At 37.1% G+C, this 18959-nt stretch overlaps 1 protein-coding gene across 3 annotated transcripts in view; it reads right to left on the bottom strand.

The window, feature by feature from the left end:
* Nucleotides 1-11810, bottom strand: part of LOC148953108 (uncharacterized) — a 270457-nt gene extending 258647 nt beyond the window's left edge. For all 3 annotated transcript variants that reach the window (XM_089087532.1, XM_089087531.1, XM_089087533.1), the window contains exon 1: nucleotides 11676-11810. The gene's annotated coding sequence lies outside the window, so the exon portion shown is untranslated. The remainder of the gene's footprint in view (nucleotides 1-11675) is intronic.
* Between the last annotated feature and the right edge of the window lie 7149 nt (nucleotides 11811-18959).

Here is an 18959-nt window from a genome sequence, read left to right as displayed (position 1 = left end):
TGATTTGGAAAATGGCGAGTACATTAGCTCACGAATGGACTACACTAACTGAGACGAATCCCTCTACCCAGAGCTAGTGAAACGCCAGGCCCCAAATCAATTGTTAATGTTAAAAACTGAAACGGGCAGCAATCTGATATCCAGTGGTGTGTTTCCTAGTCTAAAAGTATACTGTGTAGAAAAGCACAGCAAGGATATCAAACAAGTTTGCAAGGGGGTTTCTAAACACTTTTTAAAAAATAATGTTGACACTTATGTTTATAGAAAATCTGTGAAATGTATTCTAGTATCGAGGGTGAACGTCAGGGCGTTTTGATCTTTGCAATTTAGAAACTGCACAATTAGAGTTGAGAAAAACGCTATGTCTGCTATATCGGACATAGTCTATGTACTTGAGGATGGTGTGAAGGTGCTACCACACGGTCTTTATTTAATTTCAGACCGAGTTGAATGTACAGTGTACAGAAAACAACTCGGTCTATAAAAATTAACTTAAATTCACTAAAAAAAAGTATAATTTGGGTGGGAGGGATTTTTGGGTAATTAGATTTTTTTTTAATTTTTTTTCCTATATCACAAAAAATTTTAAATGTGTGTGTGTGTGTGTGTGTGTGTGTGTGTGTGTGTGTGTGTGTGTGTGTGTGTGTGTGTGTGTGTGTGTGTGTGTGTGTGTGTGTGTGTGTGTGTGTGTGTGTGTGTGTGTGTGTGTGTGTGTGTGTGTGTGTGTGTGTGTGTGTGTGTGTGTGTGTGTGTGTGTGTGTGTGTGTGTGTGTGTGTGTGTGTGTGTGTGTGTGTGTGTGTGTGTGTGTGTGTGTGTGTGTGTGTGTGTGTGTGTGTGTGTGTGTGTGTGTGTGTGTGTGTGTGTGTGTGTGTGTGTGTGTGTGTGTGTGTGTGTGTGTGTGTGTGTGTGTGTGTGTGTGTGTGTGTGTGTGTGTGTGTGTGTGTGTGTGTGTGTGTGTGTGTGTGTGTGTGTGTGTGTGTGTGTGTGTGTGTGTGTGTGTGTGTGTGTGTGTGTGTGTGTGTGTGTGTGTGTGTGTGTGTGTGTGTGTGTGTGTGTGTGTGTGTGTGTGTGTGTGTGTGTGTGTGTGTGTGTGTGTGTGTGTGTGTGTGTGTGTGTGTGTGTGTGTGTGTGTGTGTGTGTGTGTGTGTGTGTGTGTGTGTGTGTGTGTGTGTGTGTGTGTGTGTGTGTGTGTGTGTGTGTGTGTGTGTGTGTGTGTGTGTGTGTGTGTGTGTGTGTGTGTGTGTGTGTGTGTGTGTGTGTGTGTGTGTGTGTGTGTGTGTGTGTGTGTGTGTGTGTGTGTGTGTGTGTGTGTGTGTGTGTGTGTGTGTGTGTGTGTGTGTGTGTGTGTGTGTGTGTGTGTGTGTGTGTGTGTGTGTGTGTGTGTGTGTGTGTGTGTGTGTGTGTGTGTGTGTGTGTGTGTGTGTGTGTGTGTGTGTGTGTGTGTGTGTGTGTGTGTGTGTGTGTGTGTGTGTGTGTGTGTGTGTGTGTGTGTGTGTGTGTGTGTGTGTGTGTGTGTGTGTGTGTGTGTGTGTGTGTGTGTGTGTGTGTGTGTGTGTGTGTGTGTGTGTGTGTGTGTGTGTGTGTGTGTGTGTGTGTGTGTGTGTGTGTGTGTGTGTGTGTGTGTGTGTGTGTGTGTGTGTGTGTGTGTGTGTGTGTGTGTGTGTGTGTGTGTGTGTGTGTGTGTGTGTGTGTGTGTGTGTGTGTGTGTGTGTGTGTGTGTGTGTGTGTGTGTGTGTGTGTGTGTGTGTGTGTGTGTGTGTGTGTGTGTGTGTGTGTGTGTGTGTGTGTGTGTGTGTGTGTGTGTGTGTGTGTGTGTGTGTGTGTGTGTGTGTGTGTGTGTGTGTGTGTGTGTGTGTGTGTGTGTGTGTGTGTGTGTGTGTGTGTGTGTGTGTGTGTGTGTGTGTGTGTGTGTGTGTGTGTGTGTGTGTGTGTGTGTGTGTGTGTGTGTGTGTGTGTGTGTGTGTGTGTGTGTGTGTGTGTGTGTGTGTGTGTGTGTGCAAGGCAGATCAATTTCCAGTATTTAATGCCAGCCCCGGCCCGGGCCCGCCACAGCGGGCCCCCGGCGCCCGGCACTTCCCAGCCCCGGCCACCGCAGCGGCCACCCCCGGGGGAGGGGGGACCTCAAAATTTAAAATGTTTTAAGTAAAAGTGTATGATATTATTTCACAAGTGTGCACATTAGTCCAATAAATGTTGTATTTTTTTTATAAATAAAAAAAAAAGCTTATTTATTTAAGTGTTTGTTTTTTTTCTATTGGTTATGTAAATGTTGTATTTTTTTTATTATAAATAAATTTTAAAAAAAAGTGTATTTTTTTTTCATGTTTAATGTGCCTTTTTCAATGTAGTATTTTTTAAATAGTATTGTCACTTTTTTTATGTATATAATAAAAGAAAATATTATTCCTCTTCTTCTTCTTCTCGTTATTATTCTTGAAGAGAGTAGTAGTAGTAGTAGTAATAGGGAAATTATTTAGTCATTAGACAACCGTAGTCTACAGTTAGTTGTCTAGGTGAACTGTTGAAAGGAACATGTATCAATTTTAAACACCATTCAGATCGGTTCTGTGTGGACCGTCAATGTCGGGCAAAACAACACTTAACTAAAATAATTAAAATTGCGATAAAATGTTTGTGGAAAAGCCGAAAAAAATCTACTATTGTTACAGTATTTGGCAGGAGTCATATGATAAAATAAAAGCAATTGCTGCCACGACGGGGTTGGTGCAGATACAATTCATACAGGGACTTGACGTTTTCAGCATTATTGAACAAAACTCTTGGTTGATCATGGACGATCTGGCTGAATCTATTGAACAATGGTCCCAGGAAATGCTACAGCTGTTTACTGTTCGCCCTCATCACGAACAGATTTCTGTTTCTCTGGTTCTACACAATCTCTTTCATCAGAGAAAATGTATGCGAACACTTGCATTGAACTACACCTACTATATCATCTACAGCGTTGTTCGTGATTCTAGCTCGCTAATAACTCTCAATGAATAAATCTATCCAGGAGCCCCCAAATTTCTGCTCTCAGCATACAATCAGGAAACTAATAAACCCTACGGCTACATCCTATTGGATCTTAATCAAAATACAACCGAGGATCTGCTTGTAGTCACAGATATTTTTGACAATGAAATTACAGTATATCTCCCCGTGAACACTAAAAAGACCTATTAGTTTCTATCATGACACTGAAGAAACTACATGAAAATAGACATTTGTTTTCAGTTTTAAGCACTTGAAAACCTCTACTCAGAAGAGCAATACTCAAACACGGTCTTTACAACAATTTCATTAATCTAATATCCGAACTTTGTTTAAACCTGATCGAGGGTAATGTTCAAGTGCCAGAAGTAGTTCAGCAGCAGGCAAAGCAACATCGTTCCAATTTACGTAGGCTACATTGGCTTCTAAAAAGAAAGAAAAGATTTTTAAAAGGAAACGACTTCTTCAGGCGGGCGGTAGCTTTTTCAAAACTTTTACTGCGAATATTTGAAGGACTTGTAAACATTTTTATCTAAAGAGAGAGAGAGAGAATTGCAAAACCCTATAAATTGACTCCAATAGAGCTCGCTCTCTCACCCGTCGAACACTTTGAGAACAATCTGAGTAAATTCCTTGACAATGAAAATATTGAGGATGATAAAAAACTGCTTTTACTTCAAGACGCACTTCGCCGAGTGGACAAACACAAGTCCTATCGCTCGAAGCCCACTGCTGCTGCTGATCCCAAAAAAGAATCATCTCCTCAGGATTCTGCTTCTGGAACACAACTGAAGAAGGAGGAATTGGATTAATTTTTATCTAAATTTGTAAATCTAAGGCCCAACAAATATCGTGAACAATGTAAACGACTCCTAACCTATCTCTTGGAAAGTGGTCAAGATAACATTTAAGTTGAGAGCAATGGAAAAGGGGTTATAATTTAGGGCAAGAGTTATAATCTACTTGATTTAATCTATGATATGGTTACAAATCGTAAAAGACTATTATAATTTGACGCTCTTCTATACAACTTTCTAAATACATTAAACTTCCCCCAAAAGTCTTATTGGCAATAGACAAATTTTAAAAAAATCAAATGAGCATGCATCATCGTCATCATCATCAACAACAAGAACATTGACACCATTAAAAAATGAACTTGAAGAAGAAGATTTTAAATCAATTTTGGAAAATACTAGCACACCACGGATAGCTAGACAAAAGTGAAGACGAATCAAGTCAATGTCATCATCACCACCACCATCAACGCCCAGTATACAAAAGAGTAGCGCTCGTTACACAACGTGTTTACGTTCAAAATGGTTGAAGTTCTGAAAGGTGTTTATGAAAATATTGGTGAGGCGGGGAGTTTAAGTTCCCCCACTACTATTTTCAAAGTCACTAGTTTTCACACTAAATGTGTACAAGACTATCCACAGAATGAACCGAGTTACACTCTGCATAGAATTCATAAAATCTGTGCCAATCAATATTATAAACATAAAGAATTTTACCCATTGCATATAATACAGGCATATCTCCTGACTCTTGATGAGCTTCAAAGACGTCATGATACACCGTACAAGTAAATTCTACTTGCAATCAGTGTTTATAGTCGCTATGCATATGCAATTCCATTGCGATCAAAGAAAGGTTTTGAAGTTGCTCAGGCCATTGAAAGTATTCTCCAACAGGATTCGTATAAAAAAATTCAAACGGATCGCGGTAGTGAATTTGTTAATCCCCATGTTGCAAAAGTACTAGAGAAATATAGTACACTGCTCGATCATAGTCACAGTCCTATAAAGGCTGCATTGGCCGAAAGATTGATAAGAACGATTCGACTTTTAATTTCAAGATATTGTACATTGGAAAATATACTGAGTTTTACTCGTGATATAGTTAAAATCATGTTGATTTATATTCAAAAACCTCATCGATTATTGTCCAACTCTACACAAACGGAAGTTGATCAGTCCGAACATGACATAATTGACACTTTTCCTAAAAAACCTTACAGTGAATGGTCGGCTGTCAAGATGAAGATGACAAACAAATTGAATGTTGGTGATAGTGTTCGAATTGATAGAACAACTAATGTTTTTGAAAAGGGGAATTACTTGTGATCCACAGAACTTTTTAAAGTGGCAAAAATCCTAGACACTAAACCCATAACATATCGCCTGTGTGATACCAAAGATGAAGAGAGTCTCGGCGGCTTTTATGACTATGAACTACAAAAATTTAAAAATGCTAGTAAAATCTATAAAATTGAAAAGATATTAAAGGCATGTACTAGCAAGGGTAAGAAACAGTTACTTGTTCGGTGGCTAGGATACAACTCTGATTTTTATTCTTGGATCGGTGTTGAAGATATTGACAATGTTCAATGATTTCTATGTAACTTTCATGTAAAACGTTTCCGATCCTCTCTACAATGACTTGAATACGAGAAGTGATTTTGGAACAAAACTATCCCCTGCCATCGAATTTGACGGTGCTTATGAAGTGGCTCTTGTCGAATGTATTCTCAAAAATACCTATGACATCCTGAGAAGGGATTGTGTGTATGATATAAAAGTTATACCATTCGATTGGACTATGAATGGGTTGGGCTATGTCGACTATGAATGGGTTGAAGCACTAAACCTAGTGAATATCCACATGTCAGATTGAAATACATTGAATATGATAATATGGGGGATTTGTGTCGTGCAATCAATAGAAAAATATCATATCGTAGGAATGGTACATTCTATTTTAATTATTCATTGGAACAAGATAGGATTTACATTACCTCACCTGTTGACACTGAAACAATTATTCTCAATGATAATCTGAGAAACGTTCTTGGCTTTAAACAAAATATGATCAATGGGAAAAACGGTGGCATCGTTTATCGGATGGATCAAGTTATCTTGGGTGATTATCCACCTGTTGTTGCCTTGGAATCTTGCATATTTATTTATATATTCTTAATGGAAACACCGGAAGTCGGTAATTCAAATGTTCCCCTCATACGTGTTCTTGAGAGAAAAAAAACTCATGAACTTGTTCATCACTATAATATAAAGCATCTTCAGTATGTTCCTGTAAACACTTCGTATTTGGAACTCTGTCAGTTAACACTAAAAGGGAATTGGGTGAACTTCTAGCAATAGCAATAGTCCGCACAATGAGTACATGTCATTTTTGATCCACTACCAATGAGTGTAAAATCACCTAAAATGAACAATAGGAGAATTCTATTTGTCTGCCCCAATATCGATTGCTATGTTGGGGCTTTGAGTCCACGTCAAATAGGGCATGGATTGGAGTATTACGAGGGGCGTTCTAAAATGTCTGGTTATGATCTTGGTAGCTGGTTTACCTGGCTACTTCATTCTACAATACGCGTCCCCAAAAATTATCTTGTACCAGTTATGTTGTGTTTCGCTACATCCACACGACAGATCTGGGGTTGAATTCAGAATTTTCAGGCGAGTGAAAAGAAACATACTTGGCCTTCATCGAAAACCGTTGGAGAGCAACTAAGAACTTGGCATATCGGGAAGTTGCTGGAATGATTGCGTTTATATCGTTCACATAGTAGTCCTCACCAAGGTGGAAATCGAAGAACATCAACAAGGACTTTTGGGAATAGAAAAACGAAGACCCAACCGCAGGATAAAAAAAAAAAGATTGCTAGATCAAAGAAGGATTTCTTCTTCTCTTAAGATGACTTATCTCCCCCACAAGGAATCATATCCATCAATTAGTTCCTCATTGAATCTATTCAATGCTGAAAATGGTGATGTCAGTGTGAGGTATAGCTACTATGAACAGTTTCACCCCCCATCAACCCCTCTCAGAAAATATACACTTTCAAATATTTTCCAATAAAGACTATTTCATTGATTTGTCGTCAACATTTATTGATTTAAATGTCGTTATGAAGAAAAAGTCAGATAATACAACTCCAAATGCCGGCGATGGTCACTCCTATGAAAACTGTATTCTACACAACCTATTCAAACAAATTAATGTATTTATTAATGGAACATTGGTGAGCACTAGCGATAATTTATCAAACTATGCAAGCTACATACAATTTATGATGATGAAACCAAAGGCTTACAAGGAATTGAGAGGACAATCATTAGGCTATGAATATCGGTCAGGTGTTGGTACTGTCGGTGAGTTGACTACTGCAGTGACCCAGGAGTATCATCTAGTTGAAATATTAAATCATGAGATATTCAATATATCCCAATGGCTACCCCCCAATGTCAAGATTGACATAAAGCTACAGTTGGCCCCATCAAATTTCATTTTGAGAAAAACACTTCCTGCAGCACCCAATGCAAATGTCATTATCACTTCGGCAATTCTCCACGTCTGAAAACAACGGGTCATGAGCTCTATTCCATTGACATTGAAAAAGCTAAGAGCCCATAGAAATAACTTTAAACCTCTTGTTCCTCATACGATCACCAATCAACGTCACAGTGTCACTGACTCTCGTGTCTATAGCGATACATCATTCATCAAGGGGGTGATCCCTTCAAAATTGGCTTTGGCCTGTGTAAAGAGTGGGAGTGCTGTTGGATCCAGGACTAAATCTCCCCACGCTTTACGTTTTTTTGAACTCTCTTGCCTCGTGTGCAAAGTGACTGGTATTCCACTGTACACTTTATCATTTGACAAAAAATCCTATAGAACTCTGTACGAGTTGACTATGCAATCTCTAGATCATGACTCTCAACTATTTGAAAATGGAATAACCGATTCAATGTTTTCAAAAAATCATGGGGTTATTGTTTTGGATTTGTCTGGCACACAGGATATGACCATAGTACGAACAGGGAATGTACGTTTAGAGTGTGGATTTGTCAATGCTCTGACCGAGAGTATCACGCTAATATCACTGAGTCAATTTGAAACCTATTGGGAAATCCCGCCCGACGGCAGTGTTCTACTAGACCTAGCACCATGAACACAAACCAAATGAGCAACGTATTTAGTATGGATCCATACATGTCCCGGTACAACTCCTACTGTATACCTTCGGACTTCATTGAAGAAATTCCGAGGGTTAACAACACCCTAATCATTGTTAATAGCAGTCCATCGACTTTGAAACCGGTCATTGGCTATGCATCTTTCAAACAGCGATGAATATTGAATTTTTTTACCCTCTTGGCCTATCGTATAAATTCTACGTTCCATACATCAGCAACTTTATTGAAAGCAGGGGGAAGACCATTATTCAAAATCAACGAAGAGTACAGGATTTAGCAACTAAGACATATGGCTTTCATGCACTACTCTTTTTCATGTTCAGATGTCGTGGCTACACCTACAAGCAGTTTCTCGATATCTACGTTGACTTACCTCGATTGAACGACTTTCTAGTGGAGAACATACTTACAAGTGTATTTAATATCGATTTTAGTGCCCTGAGAATAAAATGTTCTAAAGATGTATGTGAAATTGTTTATTAATAAAAAAAAAATTTATATACATGATAAAAACGACTTTTCTACTCTTTAGATCTCATCCACTACTAGGTATTTGTCAACAACAACTAGTGCAGGTAGATTATCTGAATTCACAGTGTACTGATCCTGATGTAGTGCAATGTCAGGGTCACATTTTCTACAGTAGAGTGTGACTTCACTCTTGTCATATCTCTTTGTATAGTCAATGATACTATTCTCATTCATTCTATAGAATTCACATGTTTCAATTTGCTTATTTGAAGCAATTTCACAAACAGTGTCCTCAAGTGTCGAATCACATTCCGTCACTGCCAAATAAAAATCAGTGGGCTTATAATCATAACATCCAATGTCTTCACAACGATACGTAGAAACCATATTCTTTTGTTGTTCCAGCAGTTGAATCGTTGACCCGGTTCCTCCTCCCAGAACAATCTAAAACCACGACGATACCAATCTCGTAGCAATAAACTAAAATCACGATCAGGATTCTTTCCAAGCATACCGGGATATGTACTCTCCCACTGATTGCATTTATCCTAATGACAATTGGTGCATAGGTGACCTTTAGGATGAGAGTCACACAACTCTTCAAGAAAGCAATTAAAACCTTTAATTTGTACAGCATATCCTCTATGCAATTTTCACATGTTGCACAATCGATACTTTTCATTATACTCCTCTTCCATTTTACAAGTTTCGCGTGTTGAGGACCAGCTGTCCATTGATTACATACATAACGAACATATATTGAACGGTTTGTTATATGTTAACACTCTCACTAGCACAATGAAACAGAGCTAGCAACAACAAAAAATTGTCTGAGATGGAGAGAGAGATAGGAGTAAATCATCCTTGAGCATCATCTTTCTCATGAAAAAGTCCTAAATTTCATAACTAATGTTTAAAAGCATTTCCACAATATCACTTTGCTGTGTCGCGATCAATATATCAATAAATTGTGTAAATGCATTTGGACCACGATGCAGAAGCTTCATACAATAGTCTAATGTTAAAGAATCAGTTTTCATTATATCAACAAGTATTTCCCGAGAAAATATCTTCCTTTGAACAGACAACTCTAGAAAATCATCATCTAGAATCAAACGTTTGTCCATGATAACTGGATCCCTTGTGAGACGCTAGGACACAACCAAACCCATTTTTTAGAGCCTCCACTCTCTCACTGATATCGTAGTACCAACTAGAATTTCTTTTTGTTACCGCATAAATAAGCGCTCGTGCCCTATAGAAAGAAAAAATATCTTAGTTTTAGAAACAATTCAACGTATCCTAACTACAATAATAATAATAATATTCAGTGATGCATTTTGTTCTCAAGGACATTTTGTTCGATAGGACATCTAATTCTGACCGAAGTTTATTTATATGGAGAATATTCACTTTTCCAGCAAAACATAGTTGCTCCTCCTGCTTAAACTTGCTTGTTCGATAGGACATTTAGTGCTGACGGGAATTTATTTTTATTGAAACTATTTACTTTTGCAACAAAACCTAGTTGGTTCTCCTGCTTTAACTTGCTTAAGGATATTACGTATATGGTTTATAATATGTCCAATTGAAGGCACGATGTACATACAGAGGTTATTTCCACAGCTGCATTGGGTACTCGTATATCGTTGCTGCTGCTGCTGTCGGTTCCATCATTAATCTCCAATAGTGTAAATGCACCACTCATTTTTTCTCCACTAATATCCTCTCAAATAAACTATTCTCTCTCTCTGAATTCAATTCTCCTACTAATATGAACTACAATAAAAATTACTCCTTATATCCGAATCCAACTACTAAACAAGTTAGTGTGACCGCCACTCTCTCTTTCTCTGTTTGACCTCCAAAAATGGGTGTCATAATAGAAAATCTGTCTAGCAACCCATGTAGAGTTCATTGTAATAGGCAAATGAACCTGGTAAGGCATATTACGCAATCAGAGTCAGGACCTTATAATAGGATACTACTGGTGTGTAGACCATTGGCTTATACGATTTGAAAAGGAATACGACACTGAAAAAAGAAAAAAAAGGGCGCTCTAGTTTTTAAATCAAGTAAATAAATAATAATTTTTGCTAAATATTTGTCGATATATTTTTTTAGCAGATTCTGGTAAGCCTGATTTTATTTAGTGCCCTCATTTCTAAGATACACATAGACAAACTTATCACTATTACCAAGTTTGTATCCAGTATTTTCGTTTGGGGGGGGGAGGTTCAGGAGAGGGAGTTACAAAAAAATTTGAAAAACGGATCGAAATTTGTTTATATGCACTTTTGCTACGTTTTTACCAGCCAGGGAAAAATTTAGAGAGAAGGGGGGGGGGGTCAAACCACCCAACCCTCCTCCCTAGATATGGCTTTGACTATGTTCCTCAAATACTTTAGATTTTGACCTTATCCAGTTCCTTTTGGTCTTCCATTAGTTTAATTTAACAATTGAGTTACTACTTTCTATTTGTATATGTTTGCTTTTCTCTCCCTTTTTATGCTCTTATTGACCCTTTTAATTTACTAGTTAAAGTCGTTTTATTTTCGTTGCTTTTTTTTTCAGGAATGGTTCATAAATTTATGTATGTTTATACAAAATTTCTTTTTTATTGATTTGTTTCTTTTTATCCTTTGACAATTTTAAGGAATTGACAGTGCCTTCGGTTGTCAATTTTCATGTGTTTGATTGTTTTAAACCTTTTTTTTATGTTACTTTGTTTCTTTTCTTTTTTATTTACTCCAAAAATACGAATTCGGCCCAGCCAGGATTAGCCATTTTTTGAAATAAATCTTATCTTGTCTCTGAGTTCTGTAATTAACCAAAACTACCTAGTGCTTCTTCTACGTCTTCCCTGCAACCTCCATTCATAGCAAGTGAAGAGCCTAAGTAAAGTAGCACATCTTATGATTCATAGTGACGCACCTTTGTTAGCACCTTTGTTAGCATTCCCTGTTCTAAAGTATATATCTTCTTAACAAATATATGAAGACCTAGTTGTATAACCTATTTATTAAGATCGTCAAAAACACAAACAAACACTCATATAATCTATATTGATTATTCACTGATTATGATGAAACGAGATAAGTTACATAAAAGGGTCCAATAGAAAAATCATAAGATGATTCTAGTAACGCATTTCCTTATATATTTCTGCGTTTTCTGCATATATTTGAATTGTATTATATTGTACTTACTTCAATCAATGCAAATCTATTCCTTTAAATTGTCTGCCTTTATTGCAAATACCTGGCATTTTCTTGTATAAACTATTCTCGCCTGACTGGCATTTTGCCAACTAGGCTTTCAGTCCAAAACTCCATTTTCCAAAAACTGTGGATATCCTTTTTCCGACCCCATTATAATCAAGCAAATATTTCTAAGGAGATATAGCGCATTACTGGGGGCTATTTCTCAGCATCCCTTGTATTCGGAACTGGAACGCATGCTTAGAACTTTCCAAAGAATTTCCTGTCATTATATTTTCTGGTGAGAAAGCAAAAGAAGTTGCAAAATACTTGAATGATGCTTTGCACCCGTGTTTCCATATAAAAGACACACCATCAGGATTCTAATCGCGAAAGAGTCGCTAAACGAATATTTATTTTCAACTATGCAAGACAGTGTTGAAAGATGAATCTTTTATGGTCCATAAAAGGATTTCAGAATGCTAATACAGAATATAAGCCAAGGCTGATCCAATGGGTTGCTTCGCGTGCACTGGGAATATTAGTGTCAGACACCAGATGTATGATTGGAGGTGCTGAAGACAGATTGGGTACACAAGAGGTGAGGTTAGATTCACAGTTGAAGGTGCAAATTCGTTTTAACCGGCAAAAGACATTCAGAGTGGTTTCTGATACATATTACTTAAAAAAAAATTGATGAAAAAAAAATCGATGAAAAGTAAAGGGCCATATAAAAACTCAGACGAGCAAAGATATAATATTGTAATAATCCAAGCTTAAAACAAACACAAATTACTATCCATGGATATTTGAAACCCAAAACAAGTAAAATTAACAATAAGAAGACACAAATGTAAAAACAACAGACAGTGCTATAGATGAATGAATGAATCCTAAAATGAGCGTAGACTAAAATAGATACTCTACTTAGACTTAAAACGAACATAAATTACCACAAACAGAGTAGGGCCACTGCCTCCAAACCTTTTAAAGGCTACAGCGTCATTTGTGTCTTATTCAAAACAAAATATAGTTTGAAAATTCTCCGTTTTATAATCATAGTACTGAAGAATGCAAATTTGCTGGAATTTCCAGGAATTAATGTCATTATGTATCAAAGTTCTTTCCAGCAGTGGCATAATTTTGTCAAAATCCTGGCGGGGGGGCAAAGTTTAAGCTATTTACCCCAAATGAGCCATAAAGTGCCATAAAGACAAAGATTTACTGAAGAAAACTGACCCGTTTCTGTGGATGCTATGATTATGCAAACTTATCTTAGTTTTTAAAAGATTTTTGGAGAAACCAAATTTCAGCTGGGGGTGGGGGTTAACTGGGGCCTGGGAGGGGCAGGAATAGCCCTGCTCCAGAGCAAATTACTCCCCTTCTTTCAAGTCATCTTGATTAATAGTAATTTATTTTGTTGATGTTTTGGCGAAGAAAATCCACACTGTTTAAAATGCATATTGTTTTCAATAAAACTCAAATGACCCTCAAGCTGTTTAGAGGGATTGAGGAGGAAAAGGGGGTAGCATCACCTGTAAATTTAAGAAGGAATAGCACAATATGTTAGAGGGAGTAGCACTACATTATTATCAACAACAGGGTAATAATTAGTTGAAAAACGGATAGTTTCTGAGTTTTCTTCTTCTTTATTTTTTATTTGAGAGAGAGAGAGATAGAGTCCCAAATTGGCAAATTAATGTATTTCACTATTCATTTACAACTAATTCCTTAACAAAACAGATTATAAAATATGAATATAAAATCTATAAAATTGTGCCACATTTATTCCGTTTTCACATTTTCAACTATATTCAATTGTTAGTCGTAATTTTTATTATCGTATTTGTAAACCTTGATTGGTTTTGTGGTATAATTTGTTGATGTTACGACAAATAAAAGCACACCGCTCAGAATTCAAATGATTTTCAGCAAAGGGTAAATGACGCTATAACGCTTAAGAAGGCTGGAGGATGTAGTCCCACTCTTGGGCGTAGGCAGGATTAGGCAGCATATTGTCTAGGGGGGGGGCAGTCGATAGTGTGATGGAGTTTTATCAACTGCTTTTTCCAAACCATCGGCTTTTTCAGCCATATCTAATGTAAATTTGAAGGTCTAGGGGGGGGGGCAGATACCCCCACCCCCTGCCCCCCTCCCTACGCCCATGGTCCCACTCTCTTTGTGTTGATTTATTTTTGCTGTAACTTTAACTTTACTATAAATTTTAATTTCGGTTCGTTTAAGATCTGTTTATCCATATTTAGCAGAATTTTTAGTTTTTATGCTTACCGTGATTAGTGGTTTTAATTCCTGCTTGTTTTGGGTTCTTTTTATTCATTGATAGTTATTTCTGCTTATTTGGATACTTCTTATACAAATTATCAAATAAGAAGAGTTTTCTTCGTATTTATCTTCTCCCCGCCAAAAAACCTTCCTAAGTGCCTTGTATGAGATTTTAAGAGGAAAATTTTATATACTTCTTCTTGTAAAATAAGTCTACTGTAATTAAATAATTACAATATTTACCCCATTGGTCTTAAATACAGGGAAAAACAAGAACTAACAGAAAGGATTAAAAAGAAAAACAAAAAAGGTAAAGGAAAAAAAACATGATTGAGACACGAAAGGAGGAAATTTCTGACTAAAACCACTAATACTACTGCTAACAGCTCTGAGGCATCGAGACAAACACAGCTGCGCATGCTCCTAATCCTCCCTCCAAATCTAGACAAAGCTTCTCTTTTCATTCCCTCCCATAACAGTCTAATTTTCTTTAAATTCTTTTTAATCACCTCCACTGATCTCATTTAGATATGATTTACTTTTTGATTGGTCCCCGAAGGGTGGTCAAAAAACACAATCTTTTGCAATCTGCCATCCTTCATTCATAAAATGTGACCATGAAGTGCCACCTTTGAAATATACCATCCATAAAAATGCCACCTTAACCCTTACTTGATTAAAGCCTTAGATAGTGATATCGGATCAGAGTTTTTGTAAAACTTATTGATTAATATATGGTCAGTCAAGAGAGTACCTTAAATTGTTCCTTGACCATTCCTCTGGAAAACACTTAACAAACCCTCATCGGCCTTTCGAAGTATCCAGGATTCAAAAGCATTCAATTGACCACTCTCCGGTCAATTGTCAACAATGGTCAACAATTACCGTGACTTCATGTAGTCTAATCTTAGCTCTCAGATTTATTTTCCTATCCTTTCAAGCTTATTTCAACTGTAAAAATACCCTTCGCCTCGACTGTTCTAATTTTTATATCTGCGCCCCATCTAATATTTTATGTTTGCTCTGCATCTAACATCTGTACTGCATCTAATAATGCTACCCAGGTAAGTGAAGCTACCCACTTGATCGATTTTCTCGTTAACTAGCATCCTCTCTTCACTCTCATTTTTCCTAGTCTTAAGCGGCGTTCACGTACGTGTCTAGCTAGAATCGTATGTCTAGACACGTGTCTGGCCGGAAGTCAATGTCTAAGAAATTACCATTCACAAGAAGAATTCAGTATTTAGCTAAAACTACAAATTTAGTTTCAAATACATTACAATTTAAATAGAGTCACTTTTAGTCAGTCAAGAGAGGTTATGTGGGCAAAACTTTCCAAATTGTAATCCCTATTTTTACTCTCATAAAATAGTGGATGAAACAAGCCAAACAATTGCCTTATTTTGCTTCACTATTTTGTATGGTGTTGCATATTTACCTAAAATGAAAAAGAACAATTAATGGGAATACAAAAATTAAATTTCAGTTTAAAAATGTAAAAATAGATGATGAAAATAGTGGAACTTGACACATTCTGATTGGCTGTAATTGAAAATCCTAAACTTTGAGTTCTAGAGTCTAGAACTGGGTGCTTAGCTGTAACTTGTCTAGCCAAGCACCGAATTTTACTTGTGGACGGTAGTTGTCTAGACACTGATATCTGGCTAGACACAAGTAGTAAGTAACTATTGAATTCTATAGAAGCTATAGGAAAATATTTCTCTAGAAGCTCTACACCTTTTCAAAGAGAGTGAGTATCCTCTCACATGTCCTTATACTTCTATAGAAGCTATACGAATTACCATGTTATTCTATAGACGCTCTACACCTTTTCAAAGAGAGTGAAAAAAAAAGGGTTAAAGTGATTAGCAATTACGAGCGGGGATTCCCCATCTGTTCCTAAACATTGCAAAAAAAGATAGCAGGATGAACGGGGATTCCCCACACAAGTTTGTTTCAACTCCAAGTTTTTCAACCAGACTGGTTTTCAAGCTGACATCTGTTTTTTAGGAGACAAATCAGAGACAACCCAGATATTTACTCCTCTCTCACTATCTCCGACAATTTTTGTTGTTGGTAGCTCCGTTTCATTGTGGAAGTGAGAGTGTCAACATATGAAATAATGTTCCATACATATCCACTATGCATGTACACACTAGGCAGCTGCACAATGATTGATGAGTATGATGAAAAGTGTAGATTATGCAACCCGTGTAAATTGCATAAAAGATATGCTGTACAAATTAAAGGTTGTAATTCCTGTCTTGAAGACGTGTGTGATTCTCATCCTAGAGGTCACTTATGCTCCAATTGCCACTATGATAAATGTAATCAGTGGGAGAATACATATCCTGGTATGATTGGAAAGAATCCTAAGCGTGATTTTAGTTTATTGCTAAGAGATTGGTATCGTCGTGGTTTTAGATTGTTCTGGGAGGAGGAACCGGGTCAGCGATTCAACTGTTGGAACAACAAAATAATTTGGTTTCTGTGTCATCGTTGTGAAGACAATGACTACTATGATTATAAGTCCACTGATTTTTACTTGGCTGTGACGGAATGTGATTTACCGCTTGAGGACACTATTTGTGACATTACTTCAAATAAACAAATTGAAACATGTTAATTCTATAGAAAGAGTGAGAATAGTATCATTGACTATACAAAGAGATATAGCAAAAGTGAAGTCACACTCTCTTGTAAAAAATGTGACTCTGACATTGCAGTACATCAGGATCAGTACCCTGTGAATTCAGATGATCTACCTGAACTAGTTATTGTTAACAAATACCTATACCTAGTAGAAGATGAAATCTAAAGAGTAGAAAAGTCGGTTTATCATGTATATAAAATTTTTTTATCATTTATTAATAAACAATTTCACATACATTTTTATAACATTTTATTCGTAGGGCACTAAAATCAATATTAAATACGCTTGTAAGTATATTTTCAACTAGAAAGTCGTTTAATCTAGGTAAGTCAACGTAGATATTGAGAAACTGCTTGTAGGTATAGCCACGGAATCTGAACATGAAAGAAAGTAGTGCATAAAAGCCACAGGTCTTGGTCGTTAAATCTTGTACTCTATGTTGATTTGGAAAAAGAATTTTCCCCCTGCTTTCAATGAAGTTGCTGATGTAGGGCGTGTAAAATTAATACAATAGGCCAAGAGGATAAAAAAATTCAATATTCTTCGATGTTTGAAAGATGCACAGCCAATGGCCGGTCTTCAAAGTCGATGGACTGCTATTAACAATGATTAGGGTATTGTTAACACTTGGAATTTTTTCAATGAAGTCCGAAGGTATGCAATAGGACATGTACTGGGACATGTATGGATCCATACTAAATACGTTGATTATTTGGTTTGTGTTCATGGTGCTAGGTCTAGTAGAATACTGCCGTCGGGTGTGATTTCCCAATAGGTTTCAAATTGACTCAATGTTATTAGCGTGATACTCTCAGTCAAAGCAACAGCAAATGTACACTCGAAACGTACATTCCCTGTTCGTACTATGCTCATGTCCTGAGTCCCCGACATGTCCAAAACAAATACCCCTTGATGTTCTGAAAATAATGAATCGGTTTTTCCATTTTCAAATAGTTTAGAGTTATGATCTAGGGATTGCATGGTCAACTCATACAGAGTTCTATAGGATTTTTTATCAAATGATAGAGTGTATAATGGAATACCATTCACTTTGCACACAAGACTAGATAGACCGAAAAAATTAAAGTCATGAGGGGATTAAGTCCAGGATCCAACGGCACTGCCACTCTTCTCAAAGGCCAAAGCCAATTTTGATGGTATTTCTCCATTCATAAATTATGAATCGCTATATTTACGAGAGCCGGTGGCAATGTGACGTTTATTGGTGATTGTATGGGGGACAAGAAGTTTAATGTTAGTGCCATTGGCTCTTAGCTATACAACTGCCAATGCAACAGAGCTAATAAACTGTTGTTTTTCGTACCTGGAGAATTGTCGCTTTGATAACTGCATCTGCATCGGGTGCTGCAGGAAGTGTTTTTCTCAAAATAAAATTTAATGAGGTCAGCTTTTACTTTATGTCAATCTTGACATTGGGGGGTAGCCATTGGGATATATTGAATATCTCATGATTTAATTTTACAACCAGATGGTACTCTTGGGTCACTGCAGTAGTCAACTTACCGTCGCTATCAACACCTTATCGATATTCATAGCCCAATGATTGTCCTCTCAACTCCTTGTATGTCTTTCTTGTGTTCATCATAAATTGTATGTAGCTTGCATAGTTTGATAAATTATTGCTAGTGCTCACCAATGTACCATTAACAAATACATTAATTTGCTTGAACAGGTTGAGTAGAATACAGTTCTCGTAGGAGAGACCGTCGGGAGCAGTTAAAGTTGTACTATATGACTTTTTCTTTAACACAACATTCAAATCAAAAAATTTTGATGACAAATCAATGAAATAGTTTTCATTGGAAAATATTTCAAAGTGTATATTTTCCGAGGGGTGTTGCTGGGAATGAAATTATTCATAGTACTCATTCTTGAAATTGACATAAGCATTTTCAGCATTGAATAGATTTAATGAGGAATTGATCAAGGAGTATGCTTGATGTTGGGGGAGATAAGTCATCTTAAGAGGAGAAATCCTACTTTGATCTAACAGTCTTTTTCTTTTTCTTCTTCTGCTTATTGGTCTTCCTTGTTTTATTCCTCAAAGTCCTTGTTGATGTCCTTCGCTTCCCGCCTGGGTGAAGACTGATGAGTGAATGACGCGCACGCATCTTTTTCAATCCCTCCCCATTTTGCCGAGATTTTAATTGCTCACCAACGGCTCTTGCTGAAGATCTAATATTTTCCTTAACACTCTCCTTGAAATTCTTGCCCGACCCCCAGTCCTGTAGTGTAAAGGCAGCAAAATTTGATGCAGCAGGCACAAGATATTTTCTGGCAAGGGGTAGTGCAGAACGAAATAGCCTAGCAAACCAGCTACCAAGACCATAGCCAGA

Source organism: Artemia sp. Qi Xiang Cuo, chromosome 4 (genome assembly GCF_049724085.1).
Source record: "Artemia sp. Qi Xiang Cuo chromosome 4, ASM4972408v1, whole genome shotgun sequence".
Classification (NCBI taxonomy): domain Eukaryota; kingdom Metazoa; phylum Arthropoda; class Branchiopoda; order Anostraca; family Artemiidae; genus Artemia; species Artemia sp. Qi Xiang Cuo.
The sequence above is the reverse complement of the archived record's forward strand: the minus strand, read 5'-3'. Positions and strand labels throughout refer to the sequence as shown.